Raw genomic sequence first — 20,615 nt, 5'->3', positions numbered from 1 at the left:
TGTGTGTGAGCTGTCCCTTGTCGAGAACAGCTTTCTGTTTTCTTCAATGAGGAGTGTCGCTCATTTGTGACCCTTCATTAACTCAAAGTGAAATGGTTACAAATATTTATCCTGTTAGAATGGGCTGCATCTTTTTCACATCTCATTAAAAAATGACAACAACGATAACAAAACTCTGGCTTTTGAGATGATGTATACTAATTCACATTGTTTACCTACCTGTAGTGCTATATGAACCCTACTTAAAAGGCAAAATAAACTTGGTTGATATTAAAAAAAAAAAAGGTGTCAGAGCTGCAGAGGAACAGCCTTGAAAGATGCTACATACAGGGAAACTCCAGGTTCAGCCTCAGCTCAGGAAGAAGATAACAGAACACAGAAATCTTCCTGTTCCTGCTAGCGCTGTGACAGCACACACCTGCCCTCCTGATGCTTGGGGAACTGAAACAGGAGAGCCTGGAGTTTGAGGCTACAAAGGGAGGCACTGTGCTTTCTCATTACCAAGCCTACTATAGCACAGATCAGCACAACTCAGAAATGGGTCTCTCCCGCTCTTGCAGTTGCAAAGGGAAATGGGATGTAGCTTTGGACAGTTCTCAAGCTCCATCTGAGTCTCCCCTCTCCAGCTCTGAGCCCAGTCTCGCCAGTTTGTTGGGTGTGAATTCTATGATCCCAAATTAATGTGCAAAATCTTTTTTCCTATAATTCAGCTTTTCATCAAAGCCACTAAGGACAAGAAGCTAACCAAAAAGCCACGGCTTCTTAAGAACTTTTTACTTCTTTTGTTTTCAAGGGCCCAGGTCACCATCAAGGAGACTAAAGCTGGGGTAGGAAGAGCATGAGACGGTCTCAGAGGTAGTGGGCCTGTACTGGGAAGATCTTTTCAGATACCCCTCGAGTGCTCTGAACTCACAGGCAGGGGATTTAGATGTGGGACTCACTATCCTAGTAGCTAGATGTGGAAATGGCACTTCCAAGTCCTATTTGGGGATGGCTTGCCCAGGGAGCTTGGCTCAGTGGAGTGTAGAATGAATGCCAACATTAACAATAATTCTGGTGCAAGTGCAAATGTCTGCATCGAGTTCTCAAAAAATCCTTTTATGGTCCACCTGTTTGGACACACCCTGGTTCCAAACCTTGTTTTTCCTCAGGACCCACATTCTTAGAAACTTGCTAGCTTGCTGTAGACTTGGCCTGCTTCTGCCTTCTGTTCTGCAACACTGACTGGGTGCTAAGATTCATTCTTAGGCACTGTGACATTTGAGCCTTTGAAAAATATATTATGTTTATTCACACCCCCTCTCTTTGTGTGTGTGTGTGTGTGTGTCTGTCTGTGTGTGTGTGTGTGTGTGCACTTGTGCACATGAATTCCACTGTCCTGTGTGGCATCAGTGGATAACTTTTGGGAGGAGTTATGTCCTTTGGACCTGATTCCAGAAATCACACTCAAGTCACCAACCTTGGTAGCAAGTTCCTTTACCTGATGAGCTTGTTGGTCCAGTCTGAGCTTTCATTGAACCCTTAGCCCCTCGTTCCCCATCAGCAACAAGAAAGCAATCTCTGCAGGGTTACTTTTGGTCCAAGGTGACTTTCTTAGTTCCCAACAGCAACATTTTAATTAAAATTCAACATAGTAACTAAATTGCTAAATTTAATAGGAATTACAGAATGTGGGCTTTTCTGATTATGTATTGCTTTCCATATTCTTAATTAACAGTCTTCTATACAGTAAAACAGTCATCATTTGGACCTATTTGGTTTCCTGAAGATACATTTTTAGGAAGATTTTACCAAATTGGGATGTTTAATTTGCTCCTCAAATACCAATTTTCAAACTAGGAAGTGAGTGTTCTATGAACTTCAAATGAGAACTCACTCAATAGATTTTTTTAAAAACGCTTTTGAGTCATTTGAAAGCTCTTTCTACCTCCTTCTTTGTAGGTCTCAGAATTCCTGGGAGGCCGTTTGTTTTCCTAATGAGAAAGCAAACTGTGGTGGAGCAGTGGATGCACTGACACTGTCTCTCCTCTTGCTGTGCCTTTCATGCAGATGCCTGAAGCCTTGGAGGAGCTGAATGGTAGAGTTTCTTTGTATCTTCCAGAGGAGAAGAAAACACCATCCAGAATCCTTGTGACAAGCACTCGCTTCCGATTGAGCAAGTGTCATGTTGCCTGTCATCTGAAAGGCAGCAGAGAACCATCATCATTGTGTCCCCACTCTAAAAACAAAATGCAAGTCTCTGGGCATTCTGGTGGCATCCTGCTGCATAGGACATTATTGCACTTGGAAATCCTCGGTCTCCACTAATGGTTCTTCAAGTCTCAAGTCATGTACATTATCAGATCATTGAGCTCCTCTGAAGGACACTGGTGCTACTAAGGCTGGAGACGGTAAGACATGTGCAAATCCAGTTATCCTCAAAGGCTCCAGTCCCTCGTGAGTTCTAGGTTACCTTCATGGTTCTCATCTTTCTTGCTATCCTCTATGACTGGAGATCTACTCAAACTTCCGTTCTAGCAGGTCCTCAATGAGTTTCAGGCTCAAAACAAGAACCAAAGATAGTGACTGATGGTGCTGCAGGATAGCAAACATCCAATAGTCAGCAACATAGAAACTTCACAGGACTCTGTGGACTGTGTGAATGACAGTGCACATCCTTTAAATCTAGTCTCCAGGTTTCAGTGACTTCTGTTTGCTACAGTGAATGGTGTGAGCCTTGTCTAGTTTACTACCAGGCACAGATGGAGTTCTTAGAACTCCCTTTGAAAACATTTAGACATGTGTAGAAATCAGGAAGTAAAGACAGAGTGTTTTGAAAGACACGAGTCCTGTCAATGAACTATGCAAGCCCAGTGTTAACGTCCTCCATGACGTTCTCCTTTCCTTCATGTTTATCTTTGCCTTCCTTTGAAGAATGACCTACAGCAAGTAACTTGCCTTCCAAAGCCTCTGACTTACAGATCCATAAAGAAAACTATGAATTTTAGATTTCAAGTACTAAGTATTAGTCATAGTTCTTCAAAGAAATGAAAGAAACAGAACCAATTGTATATGTCTCTCTCTGTATGTGTGTTCTGTATACACAGTCATATGATGCACAATGTTTTTTTCAATATTGTATTTCACACTCAAGCTACAAAACTGCCTAGGAACAGTTTTCTCAGTTTGTATTCCAGCCCTTGTCTTACATGTGGCTCTCTATGTGTGTCTACTTGTAAAGCCAGTGTTATGTTTGAAAGAAATCTAAAAACAGTAGAGCTCACAGTTGAGATCTAGTCAGCCTGACAGCCTGAGAATTAAAAATGTCACTGACAGATCAATCCCCCAAACCAAGCTAGGAATCAACCTTCACCTATATTCCTCTTTCTATAAGCCAGCAACTGGCCAGATGTCACACATACATACACACATACACACATACATACACACACATACACACACACACACACACACACACACACACACACACACACACACACACACACACAGAGGAGCAGTTATGTCCTTTAGTCCACCAGTGTGGATGCTAAGCTCTTTAGAACACTCATCCAGATATGGTAAGACATAATATTTAGTCAGCTCCTGGGCATCCTATGCCTGACCAAGTTGACATGCAATTACTAATCACATGATGTTCTCCAAATACAATGGCCTCAAGAACAGGAACTGAAAATTAGCAAAGCTTTATGTCTCAGTTCTAAAGCTGAGGGTATCAATATGTTTTCTGTTAAGAAATCCTAGACTATGTAACAACTAAACTTGTACTGAGATGCTGATGCTACAATTAGAAGTGGGAAAAAATCACTTCTGAAATACAAAATGAGGATTCCAATTTACTAAGACAGCCTGATGGTCTAACTGCAGAAGTAGAGACAGAAATCAACCATCCAGTCATATATCTGAAACACAGAACACAGTAAAACTGCTACCTCTCTGTCCAATACTAGAAACAAACAAACAAATAAACAGACAAAACTAGTGACTTGAATATGTGGCGACTGAAAGCACGCAGCCCAGAAGTGTAATTGATACTATATGAAGTTGTAAGAATGTAAGACTCAGCTCTGGTCTCTTTCTTGTAACAAGTCCACCTTTAAGTAGGGATTACTCATGAAGAACCAAGGCCACCTGTCAGGCAGACAAACTTCCCTGCACCTGAGATCAGGGTATGCCCTGCTTAAATGTTTGCCCTAAGCAAATGTCAGGGGCTTCATACTGGCTGTCTCACATTACTAGGATGCATATCCTAGGGTTTGAGGGGTTGTCATTGAGGAATTGATGTAGACAGAGCTTGTTCATCAGAAACTAGACTGTCCACACACCTCTCTGAGAATCCTCTCACGATGCACTACTGAGTTGGGGTGGAAACTAGCAAGATAAAGGCAAAGAGGTCTGGGGTGTGGATCTCGAATTTTCTCTAGTATCTATTAAAGTCAGCAGAGTCTGGATACCATGTACTCATGTAGTGACAAGCTAGAGACAATTACATAGAAATAGTGCCACAGAGGCTTTTGTTATAAGGGGAACATGAAAACAGAAAGGATATAAAAGCATTTGGAAAGTAAACACAGTGGAAACAGCATCAGAGCCTGCATGTCCTTCTCATTCCCCCAACCACATGGGATGAGATGGTATAAGATGGAGATGCCACTTTGGGAGGCAGCGTTGAGGATGCGACTGGCCTGCAGTTTACAGCTTGAAAGAAAACTGGAGGAGTTTCATACCCACTCTGTCAATGCTCTGCAGAGTTTAGCAGTGGGGTGGATAGTACTCCCGTGGGAAATGAGCCTGCAAGCTTCATAAGTAAATTCTGTTTGCTTTAGTTTGCTAGAAAACCCTCTGCATTTCAGACCCCATGCAAATAAATATAAACAGATAATCCAAACTTTTTAATAAAATCGGTTCTTCCTCTCTCTCTCTCTCTCTCTCTCTCTCTCTCTCTCTCTCTCTCTCTGTCTGTCTCTCTCTCTCTCTCTCTCTCTCTCTCTCTCTCTTTGTTGGAGGCTGGATTTTTTCAGTGATGCACAAACTTTTTCTGAGTAGCCTATAGATCAGCCTGGTTCAAAGACAAATGATGTGCCTACATACCTCTGTCTCCAGAGTGCTGGGATTAAAGGTGTGTTACTGTTTCTTGTTTTCTGATACTTTTCATTGTTGTCAATAGGTAAAATAGAATTCATTTTTATTTATGTTTTGAGTGAAATTTTCCTGCCTACCAAAATTTGATTGCCTTTCTAAGTATTTTATCTGTAAGTCTAGAATGAAATAAAAATGAATTGCTGAGAATGGGAAAGCTATAGATGCCTTTCCTAGGTTTTGCTTTGATGTTCTACTGGAAATACAATTGTGGTGATGAGAGAACTTACTGGGGCTTCCTTTATCCAGACAGGAAAACAATAGACGATCTCAGGGAATTCTGTTTCTTGTAGTGTTCTGGAAGGAGAGGTGTCTTATTATCCTTAGTGTGATGTTTTCTAACATTTTGTACAAGGAGTTTTCCTACATGTTGTATTTTGGTTCTCAAGTTTAGCATATTTTTACTTAGCATTTGTCCTTGGCAAATAATGTTTTGTAATTCCTTTTAGTCTCAACCTTATGTCATAGGATTGTAAGCCTTGTGCCTGACACTTAAATATGAACATGAAACCCTACTTGTTTTTTAACATTTGTTCCAAAACTTAATAATAATTGGTGAATTCCATAGTATGGACTATGCTACAGGACTCTTTGCTAAGTTGTTTCCCATTTAATAAACCAAAGCACTCTTTAAATTTAGTGTACAGACAAAGGAACAGGTTTGTAGAGATAATACTTGGTTGGCTCACATGGTATAAAAGGAACCAGAATTTTTACTTCCCTTTGATTCATAGCCCAGGTCCTAACACTTTTCTGAGCTACATTTTACAAGGACAAATTTTGAATTTTTGCCATATATTTGTAAGTGTGTGTTCCTCCAAATTACTGGCAGTATTTCATTATTTCTGCCCAAGAGGATGTTGTCTGATTCCTGGCAGATGTAGTGGCCGGTGTTTGCGGGATGATGGGATTTGGACTCCAAGCCTTATGATCACACAGCAAGTTCTTTTAACCAGGAAACCATGTGTCTAGCCACCAGATCAGTAGTTTATAAACAAGTGAATATAGATTTAAACATGGACACTAAGAGAGGAGAAACACACATGCAAGCATGAAAGGCATGCGAGAAGGAGAGGCAGATGTGGGGAAGTGAGCTGTGTAAATCAAAGACAGAAGTGAGCGGGGACCAAGAATAGATGATTTGAAAAACCTTTAATTAATTTATTAATCCATTAATTCATACATTATCATATTCTGTGTGCATATGCCTATATGTGTTAGTGTGCATATATGGATGACAGAGGACAATGAGTGAGGAGGTCCTCCTCCTACCACATGGGTTTTAGTAATAGAACTTGGATCCCCATGGTTGACGACAAGTTCCTTATCCCCCTTTTTAAAATTACAGTTACTTGTGTGTGTGTGTGTGTGTGTGTGTGTGTGTGTGTCTGTGTGTCTGTGTCTGTGTGTGTCTGTGTGTGTAGAGGGGCAGGAATTGTGAGTGTATATGTGGTAGAAATTATTTAATCCCAACCCAGGTTTTCTCACCTGCCTCTGACCACTTAGTTCCCAGATAAAAGACACCCACAAGCTTCATATTTACATTAAGCTTTAATCAGCACAGGAGCTGGGCAGCCATGGATCCTCTGGCTGTTATGTCTGTTTCCCTGCTATTAATCCCACTATATAATTTGCTGTGTTTCATCTGAGCTGCTCTTAACTCCAATTAGCCAACCCACTTGACCCATGGCGGCTTCCTCCTCCCTTCACCTTCTTTATTACTCATGGTTCTTCTTGGATGCCTGAAGTCCTGGGATGTTAAACCCTGCCTGTGCCCAGCTGTTGACTGTTGGAATCCTTATTCATCTATCAGAAATAATTTGGGTAAACGAGTTTTCATACTATCACTTGGGTCTACATGTGGACTCTCTTGTCTCTGGGACAATCAGGTCGTGGAGTTCTGCAGTTAGCATTACAATACAGAGCAACAGACCAAACCTCAAAGCATGGAGGTCAGGGCCATCTGGTAGGAGTCAGGTTTCTGTGTAGGTCCCAGGTAGTGAACTGATTATGTCAGGCTTGGCCACACAAGAACCTTTACCCATTGAGCTATCTTCCTGGCTCATGAAAAACCTTTTACAGGCTAGTTTGGTCTTGTGGCTCTGCATATGTGAGCTTGCATGTGTGCAGGCCAGAGGACAACCTTGGGGTTTACTCTTCAGGTGCTGTCCACCAATTTTTATAAAATGGGAGTTTTCATTTGACTAGGAATAGAACAGGACAGCTCGGCTGGCTGGCTAGGGAGGATATGGAGTCTCTGTCCCCCCAGCAAAGGTGTGTGCCATCAAACCAGGTTTCTTTATTGTTTTTGTTATTTTAATTGGCTTCTTGTGTTTGGACTGAAGTTTATCATCTGAGTTTCTGGCTCCACTGCTTTCCATGAAGCAGGAGAGGACAAAACAAAATGTCTGTGATTGATGTGTGTATTGTATATGATTGTCCTTGAGTCTAGTATAAAAGTGAACCAGAATGTGGCTTTCTGGCTCAGTCTTGCTTGGTTACACTCAAGGTTTAAGAGGAATTTCTTGAAGGTTTAGTTATACAACAAAGGCTGGATAATTCTCTAAAGTCCCTGACTCTTACATCTGAGATTACTACCTTTCATTACTTCCTTTCATTTTTCCCATTTTAGGCACAGTCTGAATTATGTAGCTGAAATGTGGAATAAAGTATTAATACTAAAATTATTAAGTGTTTTTAAGTTAATTAGGGCACAGGTGAAACTATTGGAAAAGACTGTATCTGGTGCAAATATTGAGTTTTCCCTTGCCTGTGATAGTCCAAAGGTAGGTAGCCAATCCACAGAGGGCAGCATTTCTCTGGCTATTCAGGGCCACAGGTCCCTCTGTCTGCTTAGCCATTCTCTAGGGATTAGGGTTGTCACTATTTTTCTTTAATTTAGAGAAATGTCATGAGGCGACTGCTCCTAGCTTGCCAGCTGCAGGGCACCCTAGGATGCTTCGGTCACTCTCAGCACACTGAGATACAGAGGAGGCAACTTCCTCAAGCAGAGGATCCTGGTGCTCTATTTCCCAAATAAGCTGCGAACCTGAGGACGTGGACTTCATGGTCATTTTCTCGTGAGAAAGTAACTTTGTTCATACCTTAATTAGACAGCAGGACCTCTAACACGTCTAAGAGTTGGACTGCTGACAGATTTCTCAGTCTTCAAGGAGGTTTGGGTCACTTTGATCCAAGATGTGCTCTTGCTAGAGAAATAGCAGCTGGTAAGAACTAGAAATGGTGGGAAACTTTCATCATGCTTTGAATTTAAAAGAAGTTGAAATGGAATAAACTGTGCATTGGCAGACTGGGCTGTGTAACCTGTGTCCAGGGTAATGTGACCCTTACTTGGGACCTAAGTGTACCAGATTTTAGCAGTGAATTAATTAAACAACTTTGGCTCCTTAGTACAGTCATGGCTCGTGCCCAAGAGTTCTCTGGTTTCGAGAATGAAAGACACATTTCTAATTCTCCTGACAGATACCATACATCTCCCTTCCACCCAGGATCCCAGGTTTCACACCTTTAAATGTATGTTTTATCTATGCTGCCCTGTTACCTTCTGGGAAACACCCCACTCCCCCAATAGTGTCCTCTTTCCTTCTACCTACAACATAGGCTGCTTTCTCTCCTGTAGCTCTTAAATCTGATCCTTCTAATTCTGGATCATGGCTACTCTCTTCATCCTTTCCTCTCTCCCAATCCTTTGACCTGTCTTTCTGTCTTTCTGCTCAGCCATTGGCTGTGGCAAGACTTTATTATCAGTTGAAGTCCTCAGGGGCACTCAGGTCTAGAAGTGAGGCTTTTGGGGGGAGAAAATAAGACAATCCCTAACACCAGATGTTGACACATTACACAAACATTCTTTTTTTTTCTTTTCTTTTCTTTTCTTTTCTTTTTTTTTGTTAACTTGAGTATTTCTTATTTACATTACGAATGTTATTCCCCTTTCCAGGTGTCGGGGCAAACATCCCCCTAATCCCTCTCCCTCCCCTTCTTTATGGGTGTTCCCTTCTCCACCCTCCCCCCATTGCCGCCCTCCCCCCAACAATCATGTTCACTGGGGGTTCAGTTTTATCAGGACCAAGGGCTTCCCCTTCCACTTTTGATCTTAATAGAACATTCAATGCTACCTATGAGGTCATAGTCCAGGGTCAGTCCATGTATAGTCTTTAGGTAGTGACTTAGTCCCTGGAAGCTTGGTTGCTTGGCATTGTTGTTCATAAAGGGTCTCGAGTCCCTTCAAGCTCTTGCTATTATAAATAAGACTGCTATGAACATAGTGCAGCATGTGTCTTTTTTTATATGTTGGGGCATTTGTGGGTATATGCCCAAGAGAGGTATAGCTGGATCCTCAGGTAGTTCAATGTCCAATTTTCTGAGGAACCTCCAGACTGATTTCCAGAATGGTTTTACCAGTCTGCAATCCCACCAACAATGGAGGAGTATTCCTGTTTCTCCATATCCTCGCCAGCATTTGTTGTCACCTGAGTTTTTTGATCTTAGCCATTCTCACTGGTGTGAGGTGAAATCTCAGGGTTGTTTTGATTTGCATTTCCCTTATGACTAAATATGTTGAACATTTCTTTCGGTGTTTCTTAGCCATTCAGCATTCCTCAGCTGTGAATTCTTTGTTTAGCTCTGAACCCCATTTTTTAATAGGGTTATTTGTCTCCCTGCAGTCTAACTTCTTGAGTTCTTTGTATATTTTGGATATAAGGCCTCTATCTGTTGTAGAATTGGTAAAGATATTTTCCCAGTGTGTTCGTTGCCATGTTGTCCTAACCACAGTGCCCTTTGCCTTACAGAAGCTTAGCAGTATTATGAGATCCCATTTGTCGATTCTTGATCTTAGAGCATAAGCCATTGGTGTTTTGTTCAGGAAATTATTTCCAGTGCCCATGTGTTCGAGATGCTGCCCTAGTTCTCCTTCTATTAGTTTGAGTGTATCTTGTTTGTTGTGCAGGTCCTTGATCCACTTGGACTTAAGCTTTGTACAGGGTGACAAGCATGGATCAATTTGCATTCTTCTACATGTTGACCTCCAGTTGAACCAGCACCATTTGCTGAAAATGCTATCTTTTTTCCATTGAATGGTTTTGGCTCTTTTGTCAAAAATCAGGTGCTTCTAGGTGTGTGGGTTCATTTCTGTGTCTTCAATTCTGTTCCATTGATCTACCTGTCTGTCTCTATACCAGTGCCATGCAGTTTTTTATCACTATAGCTCTGTAATATTGGTTGAGGTCAGAGATAGTGATTTCCCCCTGAAGTCCTTTTATTGTTGAGAATAGTTTTAGCTATCCTGGTTTTTTTTTTATTCCAGATGAATTTGCATATTGTTCTGTCTAACTCTTTGAAGAATTGGACTGGTATTATGATAGGGATTGCACTGAATCTGTAGATCGCGTTTGGTAAAATGGCCATTTTTACTATATTAAGCCTGCCAATCCATGAGCATGGGAAATATTTCCATCTTCTGAGTCTTCTTCAATTTCTTTCTTCAGAGTCTTGAAATTCTTATTGTACAGATCTTTTACTTGCTTGGTTAAAGTCACACTGAGGTACTTTATATTATTTGGGTCTATTATGAAGGGTGTCGTTTCCCTAATTTCTTTCTCTGCTTGTTTCTCTTTCATGTAGTGGAAGGCTACTGATTTATTTGAGTTAAATTTATACCCAGTCACTTTGCTGAAGCTGTTTATCAGCTCTAGTAGTTCTTTGGTGGAACTTTTGGGATCACTTAAATATACTGTCATATCATTTGCAAATAGTGATATTTTGACTTCTTCTTTACCAGTCTGAATCACCTTGATTTCCTTTTGTTGTCTGATTGCTCTGGGAAGAACTTCAAGAACTATATTGAATAAGTAAAGAGAGAGTAGGCAGCCTTGTTTAGTCCTTGATTTTAGTGGGATTGCTTCAAGTTTCTCTCCATTTAGTTTAATGTTAGCAACTGGTTTGCTGTATATGGCTTTTACTTACACATACATTCTTGATATTGAATAAAGCAACTATCTTTAATAATATAGGAATTTGATCCTTAGTACTAGAGTGGGTAAACATAAAGAAGAAAATGGCAGACATTTTACCTGTGGACTCTGTTCATATGTTTCTGCCTAGAACTTAATCACATGCAAACTCTTGGTTTGAGAGAAACCTAGGAAATATAATTCATAGTTGCCAACTCTGTACTCTATTAAAGATGTAGGAAATGTGAAGGGAAGATAGAAAATAATAGTACAGACTCTCTCAAAATTCTCTGAGGCCTGTGGGTTAGTACTCCAGGGACCCTGGAGGCGTGCTGTAACCAGAGACACAGGAGGCCTACCCTAAACAGAGACAGTACTACCTAACTCCCAGGAGACCAGCTGTCACCCAGCTCACAGAGCTCTACATTCCTCCAGTGAGGCTGAATCCAGTCAGAGTCATGAATGATAGTTAACACCAGAGATAAACATAGGGGAGAGACAAACTCCAGGTCATAAACAACAGAACCCAATGCAAAATCTGCTGCTCACTCAGAAGACCTATAGTGTGCTTAACCATCATACGTAACAGGGTATCTAGTGTCCTCCGCTGGCCATGGACCGAACTGCATGCAGAGGGACAACAGACAAAAGTCAGCCAAAGAACAATTCATCAAAATAAATAAAAATGAATACATTTTTCTTTCAAAAAGGCATACAAATGTATGGTCAAGGCAAACAACACCCAAGAAAACTCAATAATGTAATATTTCATAACAACCCCAGAGTGCAAAAAACAGCATAAAAACAATCTCTTAAACCTATAATAATTCTATACGTATTTCTTGAAATAGCAGTTGGATTAAGCAACCAGGCTGTAATGCTTTTATAAGTTCCATAGCCTCATCAACCCTTCGTAACTATCTCCACCTGTTTGATTTTTCCTTACTTGCAAATGTGTGTGAGTTAGAATCCCGCTTCTCTTTGTGACCGAACTGTAAACTGTAGTCAGTGTAACACTGGCAATCATTAACCACAATCTTTAAGTTTCCCTTGTAACACAAGAGCACAGCCATAACTTTGGAAAGCAAAACTCTCCCTCCAACAAACAATCTATTCTCTAAAATTCAGTCTCTCTAAAACTCCAAATCCATTCCTCGTGCTATAAAGTATGACTGCCAAGTCTTGCATATGAACGAACAATGGTGCAGGCTCTAATACCTCACCAAAGAGACATTGCCTAAATTCTTTAATAAGTCTGGTTTCTGTGATAAGAGTTTTATTAAAATATTATCCCAATCTAGACCTGTTTCCCTGGGTTGGCTCATGCCACGTGTTGTCTAGAATGACTCCACTTTTAAGCCAACTTTCTGTTATCAATGTTACAAACTTTTAACCATACCCAGTAACTTAAAAACCAATCACCTATAGCCAAGACATGTAGAGCACATTATACATTGAAAACCAAACGGAAAAAAAATGAAGTGACAACGCATATCTTTAGTATTTAGATCTAACACCATTTTTACTTTTTCTAGCTGTCATTTTAAAAGAAGCACCTTGTTACATGTTGAATCCAATAATCACAGTCAAAGATTTCTCTAAGAGAAACAGCTAACAGCTCCATTACCACAGAAGCTTTGAAGCTGCTGGCACCTTTAAGATAAGCTAGTGTAAACATTTAGCCAGCCCCCTGGGAAGCTTCCCCAGTGGACAGACCTAGGCTCCTAGCTACATTCCTCCATTGATGCCAGATCCAGTCAGAGACATGTATGGCTGTTGACACCAGAGATAACCAGTTATCTATGATGCAGGTCTTCAAAGGTTAATTTAAAATGCTTTTTATTTATTTGTTCCTTTCTTGAAAGGTCTTAAAACTAAATCAAGAGAGGAATCAACCAGCATTTAAAGTTTTAACCATTTTTTTTTCTTTTAAACATGAAACACAAAACATTCAAGCAACTAGAAGCAATACCCAGCCATAAACTGACATACATGGACAGCTTGGAACACCAAGGAGAGACAATAGACATAGAGGGAAGGAGCTAGATGGTGTCCCACCAAAAGGTCCCAGATATCGTACTTAAAGGACCCATAGCCAGACATAAGCACATCTCCAAAAGGAGAAAGCAAGGAGGCAAGAGGTTTCCCACCTCATTCTGTCTCCAGGAGAGCTCCACAAAAGCATAAGCTCATTTTCCTTCTTTCACCAAAGCATCTGTGGAGAGTCCAGAAGGACTGTTGTTCTAAAACTCCTTTTCACTCTTGTCTAGGGTGTAAACTGTCTCTAATCAGGGTCCAAAGACTAAAAGAATCTATGAGCACAAGGGTGGGAGCCAGGGTTCTCATCTGAGAGATGAGCAAAAGTTGGTTCAAGGTCACTGCAAATCTTCTCCACATCTATCCCAATCACGACCTGGAGCAGAGACAAACGCAAACATATGAGACTACATCTGACATTTTCACACTTAACAAGTTCTTAAATGTCAGAGAGACGCAAAACCGGGGAATGTGGACAGAGGATGTCAGACCCTTTTATAAGGGTCACAGTACAGAAGTTATTGTGATAGAACGTTTCGTCTGATTATGGTGATACACTATCACCACATGGCAAAAGTGTAGGACTAACACACACAGACACACACATACCCACACACATGCACACACATGGACAGACACACACATGCACAGACAACACATGCACACATATGTACACACACATGCACACACAGACACACAGACACATATGCACACACAGACACACACAGATGCAAACACACATGCACACACATGCATACACAGTCACACACACATGCACACACAGACACACTCATGCAAAGACACATAGACACACAGACACACACACATGCACACACACATATATACACAGATGTGCACACACAAGCACACACACATAAACATAAACAAACACACACACAAACACACACACACACACACACACACACACACACACACACACACACACACACACGAGTGGTACTCAGCTTTAATTCTCTTACCCATCTGTACTGCATGACAAATCGGAACCTGAATTAAACCGAGCAATGTGGCTCTAGCATCACAATGGCTCAGATGTCGCAACCTTCATCCCCCTTTGGCTTCTGAGCTCCACTCATTTTCTCTCCTTATTGCTGAACCCAGCCACTTTAATGGTTTTTTTGTGCTCATCCCATGGAGTGGCACCATTAGAAGGTGTGGGCCTGCTGGAGTGGGTGTGGCCCTGATAGAGTGGTGTGGCACTGCTGGAGTGGGTGTGGTTGTGGCCTTGCTGGTGTAGGTGTGACTCTGGCTGGAGTGGGTGTGACCCTGGCTGGAGTGGGTTTGGCCCTGCTGGAGAGGGTGTGGCCCTGCTGGAGTGGGCATGACCCTGGTGGAGTGGGCGTGGCCCTGTGGGTGTGGGTTGTAAGTCTCTCAGTGCTCTGCTAGCAGCCTTCAGATGAGGATGGAGAACTCTCACCTCCGCCAGCACCATCCTGCCTGGACACTGCCCTGCTCCTGCCATGATGATGACAGACTGAACCTCTGACCCTGTAAGCCAGCCCCAGTCACAGGTTGTCCCTGTGAGAGCTGCCTCGGTCACGCTGACTGTCGCAGCAGTAAAACCCTAAGTAAGTCAGAAGTTGATACCAAGGCCTGGGTATTACTGATAAACCTGACCATACTTTTGTTTGGAAGAACGTGAATTTGGGGACTTTGGATTTGGAAAGCCATGAAATGGTTTGAGTGGGGCCCAATGAGCTATCCTGGCAGGAAGACTTTGTGGCTGTGAGTGAATTTAACTGCATAGACCTGGCCCAGGAGGCTTCAGGGGAGAATAGTTTCAGTGTGTAGCCTGGAGATTGTTTTTGTGGTGTTTTGGTGAAGAATGTGGCTGCTTTTTGCCCCTGTCTGAAGAGTCTGTCTGAGGCTAAGGTGAAGACTCAGATTCATTGCAGCGACAAAGGAAGTCTCAGAAAAGCCCAGCAGAGACTGTGTTCTCTGGTTAAGTCTCTGGAGGAGAAATTTGGGCAAGTGCAGTGAGATTAGTAAAGAGACAATATATAATATATTGTTCGGGTATTAAAGGGCAACCCACAAGTGAAACGGAGCCATGTCTGGACCCAGCACAGAGACCCTAGCAGATGCTGAGTGGATGCCAATGCCCACATGTACTCAAGACAGTTAAAAACTATGCCTGTGTGAAATCTTCTATACGCCCATATACAGATGTTCACAGCAGCACAGTTCTTTCATGACGGCCTTCGGTCTGGCAGTCCATCCACTGACAAATAGCAAAGTAAAATGTTTGGTGATATATGGAAAAGGGCTCGGTGATATAAATTATTATAAAACAATGAGGAGAAACTGGGACAAGGGCATGAACATGAGATCACGATGTATACCGACTTTCTAAAAACACATGTACTCAAAGACATGAAACTGTGACCAGGATAAATGCCCTGTTCTGATTGTATTTGCAACGATTACAAAACTGTGATGCTTCCCGATTGAGGTTACAGGGACCTTGTCGCTATAGCAACCACCATTAACTGGATGGACCCTATAGAATAAGAGGAATTACTTCAGTGAGGAAGTTGTGCTCAGTGGTTTGAATAAATCTTGTCCCCACAGAAACTTGTGGTAAAAAGTGTGATGCTTCCGTTCGGTGCCACAAGAGCAGGTTGTGTTGCCTTATGGGTCTGTGCCCATTTGCCGTTTTGTTTTTCTGCCATGTTAGGGTGCAACGTGAGTCCTCCACCAGATATAGCCACCCCTCTTAGTCACCTGGCTCCCAGAACTTGGAGTTAAATAAACCTCTTTCCTTTATTAATATTACTATTAATTATTATTTATTATTTACTATTCTTATAGACAATGGGTTAAGAAATTATGAATAAGCTCTGCTGTTAACAGAAGTGTTAGACTTTCAGCAGCTCAGAAACAAAGACGAAAATGCTCACACACATACACACACACACACACACACACACACACACACACACACGTCAGCCTCTAGTCCTGTGGAGTCACTTCCTGGGAGAGGAAGGGACATGAGGCAGGAGTCTGCCCCTCTCTGATGGCCACCTAGTTTGAGGCTCCCATCTAGTGCCTGACACATCTGGTTGTCAAGGACACAGAGAATCATGGGATGGTGGAGTGATTATGTCAACAACTGCTGGGGACCTTGTGAGTGTCCCAGGCTTCCAGCAAGAAACAGCAAGGGCTTTTAAATATTTTTAAAATGTGCTTTTATTGTCTCAAAAAAAGTAAGAGAGGTACGGTGTTTCTAAAGACAATAAATAAAGCTATGCCAGGTGACACCACCCTTGAACCTAGAGAGCTAAGTCAGAAAGCTCGTGACATCCAGGCAAGCTGGGGCTGTAAAACAAAACCCTGCTGAGAAAAAAGTAATAAGAACAGAAAAAAGTAATAAAAAGGGGGAAAATATTGGTGTAAAAAACTTATAATTACTAAAAAAAAGTAATAAAAAGAGGAAAATGTTGCTGCAAAAAACCTTATAATTGCTAAATGAGAGCAAACAGAAAAATTACTCCAAAATGTACTATCTGGGCTAACGACCAGGGAATATCGTATTCCTACAGTTGCAAAATCTCTCACAGGCATGTTCATCCATTTCCTACCACAAAACTGAGACTACTCTTTAGGTAATATGCTATTATCTACATCACAACACCCAATGTTATACATGAAGAGAAGCTAAACAACTCCCCTATGTTCATGCTGCACTCCCTGATCTGTTGGAGCAACTGTGGGTGTCCGATGTGTCTCCTCACCATAGAACAGTATTTCCCCATGTTAAAGCCAGAAGTATTGTGGAAACGACTCCAAAAACACCTCTTTGGACCTTCTCTCATCCTCACTATGAAAAGAACAAGGCCATTTGCAAAAAAAAATGGCAACAGTGTGAGTCCTGAAAGGTCAAAGGAGGGGGAAGAATGGAGGGTTTGCAAGCCACTCACTTCAAGAAATGCTAGAGGACTCAGGTACACACTCGCAGTGTGTCAACAATGTTGTCTTGAGGAAAAAATACATAACGGATAACATATTACTTGACAAATCCATGCCAGAACGACTGAAGCTACATCATAAAGACTCGAGTCGAGGAAGTTTGCTAATTGAGTTTGTAATGTATGGAAATTATGTGATGCTTCCCCTTCGCTCCTCATCATGAACTTGGTTTTCGGTGGAAGGGACGGTGTCTGTGAATGTCACCCGTGTTCCCCTTGTCGCCCTTTGATCGTCTTTTCTGACACCTACAGTGATGCGTGGCGGATGGAGTAACCGTAGCCAACAAGTAATTATTCTTTACAAGATGACCTCCAACGTGAGCCCAATTAAAGAATTTCCAGACATCTCTTCCTTGCTAAAACAAGTACATTAAATGAAGAGAAGCCCCTGGCTTGTCACTCAGGCTTTCGTTCCCCTCCACGCTTATAGAGGCAACTACTGCCCTTCTCTCCCCATCTGGAAATACCAGTTATCACTCTTTAAATGCTCTGTGTCCTCCTGACCCCTGGGCTTTTTCCTCGAGATGATACCATCTGGAAAGGTGTTTCTGGGGACAAACATGACTGCGGGGCATTTTAAGCAACAGAACACTGTTCCCATATGCAAGGCGCAGTGCTTGCAAGAACAAAGCAAATGCTCAACTTCAGCCTGGATTCAGAAAGAGGGGTCTTGATGGACTCAAACCTTGAATTCTTCGGACCCTGCTACAATTTCTTCATCATAACATGGAATAATAAACTAAGGGTTTCAAACACCACAACATTCCAACATCTTGTCAAAAGTGGTTATTTGAAAGGTCTGAACTGTGACATGTGACACCTATGGGTTCCAACAGGAACGTACTTCACCACACAAGACTCAGACATCTCACCCCATCCAAGCTTAAGATCGCATCTGACAGATGTGTGAAGAAAGGTTTCAGTCATGAACAGCTGTGGAAACTGCAAACATGAGGCTTGGGAAGGACATGACTGTTCAAGGGGCAGCATGCAGAAGAGATTTTATGATAATCTCTCCCTGGTTGTGTTAAGGGCTATTGAAATCTACACATGTGGTAAAATTTCACACACACACACATAAACACAGACCCAAAGATACACATACACAAACAGGCACGCATACATATAGATACACACACAGACACACAGACATACACACACGCACATAAGCACACACACACAGACATAGACACACACAGACACACACACACACACATATACACACACACACACACACACACACACACACACACACACACACACACAAAATGAGATCTAACATACTTTCCAAAATGTCAATAGGTGACTTTATTTCACAGATAACAACTTCCGATTTAGAACAACCAGCTCTATGGTTCTACAATGGAGGCTCCTTGGTGAGGCTGGATGAAGATTCTGTAGTTTTCCTGAACTGGTGCTACATTATTTTTATAGCATTAAGGGGTTTTTTTTTTCAGTTGGTTGTTTTTGTTTTGTGTGTCAGACTGGATTGAAACCTCTAGACAGTCTGATCCTGTGGTTTAATTTTCCTATACATTTAAACGCAGTTAAACCTCAGGGATGGCTACCTTGAAATTCTGTTGCAAAGTAGCTAAAGCTCCCATGATCTTTAAGGTAAGAATGGATTCTATGAGCTGATTAACAGGACCTGGGGCTCAGACCCAGCAAGGAACGATGTGGGACTTTTTGCCTTTCTTTTTTTTTTTAATTTTTCATTAGATAATTTTTTATAAATTGTTTTTTGTATTAATTTTTATTTTTTTAATTTTTATTAGATATATTTCTTTACTTACATTTCAGATGTTATTCCCCTTCCCGCCTTCCTGTCCATCAGCCCCCATTCCCTCCCCTTCTCCTCCCCCAACTTTTTGTCTTTTTAATTGAAAATAGTTTCTTCGCTCACACGATACACCCCAAGGAAAGTTTCCACTTCCTGGGGTCCAATAGGAGGGAAGTGTGAATCTTCATGGAGGGGAAATGGAATCCAAAGGAATTTTGTAAACATCTGATTTGCTAAGGGCTTATTTAAAATGTGTGCCATGTTAAGTTTGAACCCTCGCACTGCATGGAGAACTGGCTTACGAGGTGAACCTAGGTAGTGGGGACACCAGCTCAGGCTTAAAGAGCAACAGAGCAAATGGGTAGCATCCCAGGATGGATCACAAATGAGCCCCCACCCACAAGAATGAAAGCCCACTGCACACGACAAGTGCACATGTTGAAGCCTGATTTGCCAGAGGCTGAGAGTGACATGTTTACCTGGCGGCCGGATGGTTAGCATTTTAAGGAGAATCCATGTGTTGCCAGACAAAGCAACATTCCTACCTTTATTCTTGTCAGTTTTGTATCCCCCGCCTCCCAAGATATCTTCGAGAACCTTGTCTGAAAAACCTATAGAAAAACCACACATTTCAGTGGCCAAAAGAAAAAATCTCAGCAGCAAACATTTGGATTAATCAAAGTTGTCCATGACATGTGAGTGTTTTCATGGAACTGAGAGTGTGGTTCAGTGACACAGCAGATGTAAGGTCTCAGAACCACACCTTGTGCTCATAATAAGCATCGATGGGGAGGGGCAGAAGGAGGGGGAAGGGAAGGATGTTGAGGGAAATGAACAAGGAAGAAAGGGGGTAGGCAAAATTTCAACCGGCCCCTCAGACAGCTCACTGCCGATGTATATGTTCTGTAGAACAGCCAATCATCTTGAGTGTTTGTGTGACCACAGAGAGAAGAAATGCAATCCTATAATTAAGTTCAGATGAGACGCCATCCCCCTGCCTCGATGGCAGCTCTCTGAGGCTCTGACTCTATAGAAGACTCTGCTTCTTAACTGAACCAAGGAGATTAATGCCTTTCTGCAAAAATAAGTCTCAACTTTCTCACGATCTGCGACACAATCACAGATGACTAATACAAGAAGCAGAATCATTATTAACCATAGTTCAGTGATTAAGTACACATCTTCCTGAATGTCCTATGCTCTGTGTGCAAAGTGTCCTTGAAGTCATCCCGCTGTATTCCAGAGGACAGGGGGATGGTTTGCTAATCTCCTGGTGTCACTGTTCCTTCTCTTACTTGGCTTGGTCTGCTTTGTGTCATGAAACCACTTTTGCCAGGCAGAATGAACGTCATACCAACTGGATGACTTGGGAAGCATTTCTTAAAACTGAATGAAATGAATCCGTCAGGCCAAGACAGCCACTGATGGTGCTTGTCGACAAGATTTCGGGCGAAGCTTTTGTAAGCTACCGTGAGGCTTTTCCAGTGGTATGGGTGGTGTTAGCAGCAAGTTAGATTTTATTATTATAGCACGCAGCATTACACTGAACTTTTATAAACCATAAGAGAACAAGGTTTTCCAAAAGACTAACCTGCAATGCTAGAAAACTACAAATGGCCACCAGTCCATTGAATCGGTGTTGTAGTTCAAACGTGAAATTTCCCTATATGCTCATGTGCTGGGACTCTTGAGGCCTGCTTT

General features: G+C 41.9%; 1 long non-coding RNA gene across 1 annotated transcript; it reads right to left on the bottom strand.

The window, feature by feature from the left end:
• Nucleotides 1–852: 852 nt before the first annotated feature.
• Nucleotides 853–19,661, bottom strand: LOC134481243 (uncharacterized). Its single transcript, XR_010056674.1, has 3 exons — nucleotides 19,460–19,661; nucleotides 8,241–13,521; nucleotides 853–2,178 (listed from the first exon to the last, which is right to left on the bottom strand). It is a non-coding gene; the product is annotated as an uncharacterized LOC134481243 (long non-coding RNA).
• Between the last annotated feature and the right edge of the window lie 954 nt (nucleotides 19,662–20,615).

The sequence above is a fragment of the Rattus norvegicus genome, chromosome 12 (assembly GCF_036323735.1).
Source record: "Rattus norvegicus strain BN/NHsdMcwi chromosome 12, GRCr8, whole genome shotgun sequence".
In the NCBI taxonomy this organism is placed as follows: domain Eukaryota; kingdom Metazoa; phylum Chordata; class Mammalia; order Rodentia; family Muridae; genus Rattus; species Rattus norvegicus.
The sequence above is the reverse complement of the archived record's forward strand: the minus strand, read 5'-3'. Positions and strand labels throughout refer to the sequence as shown.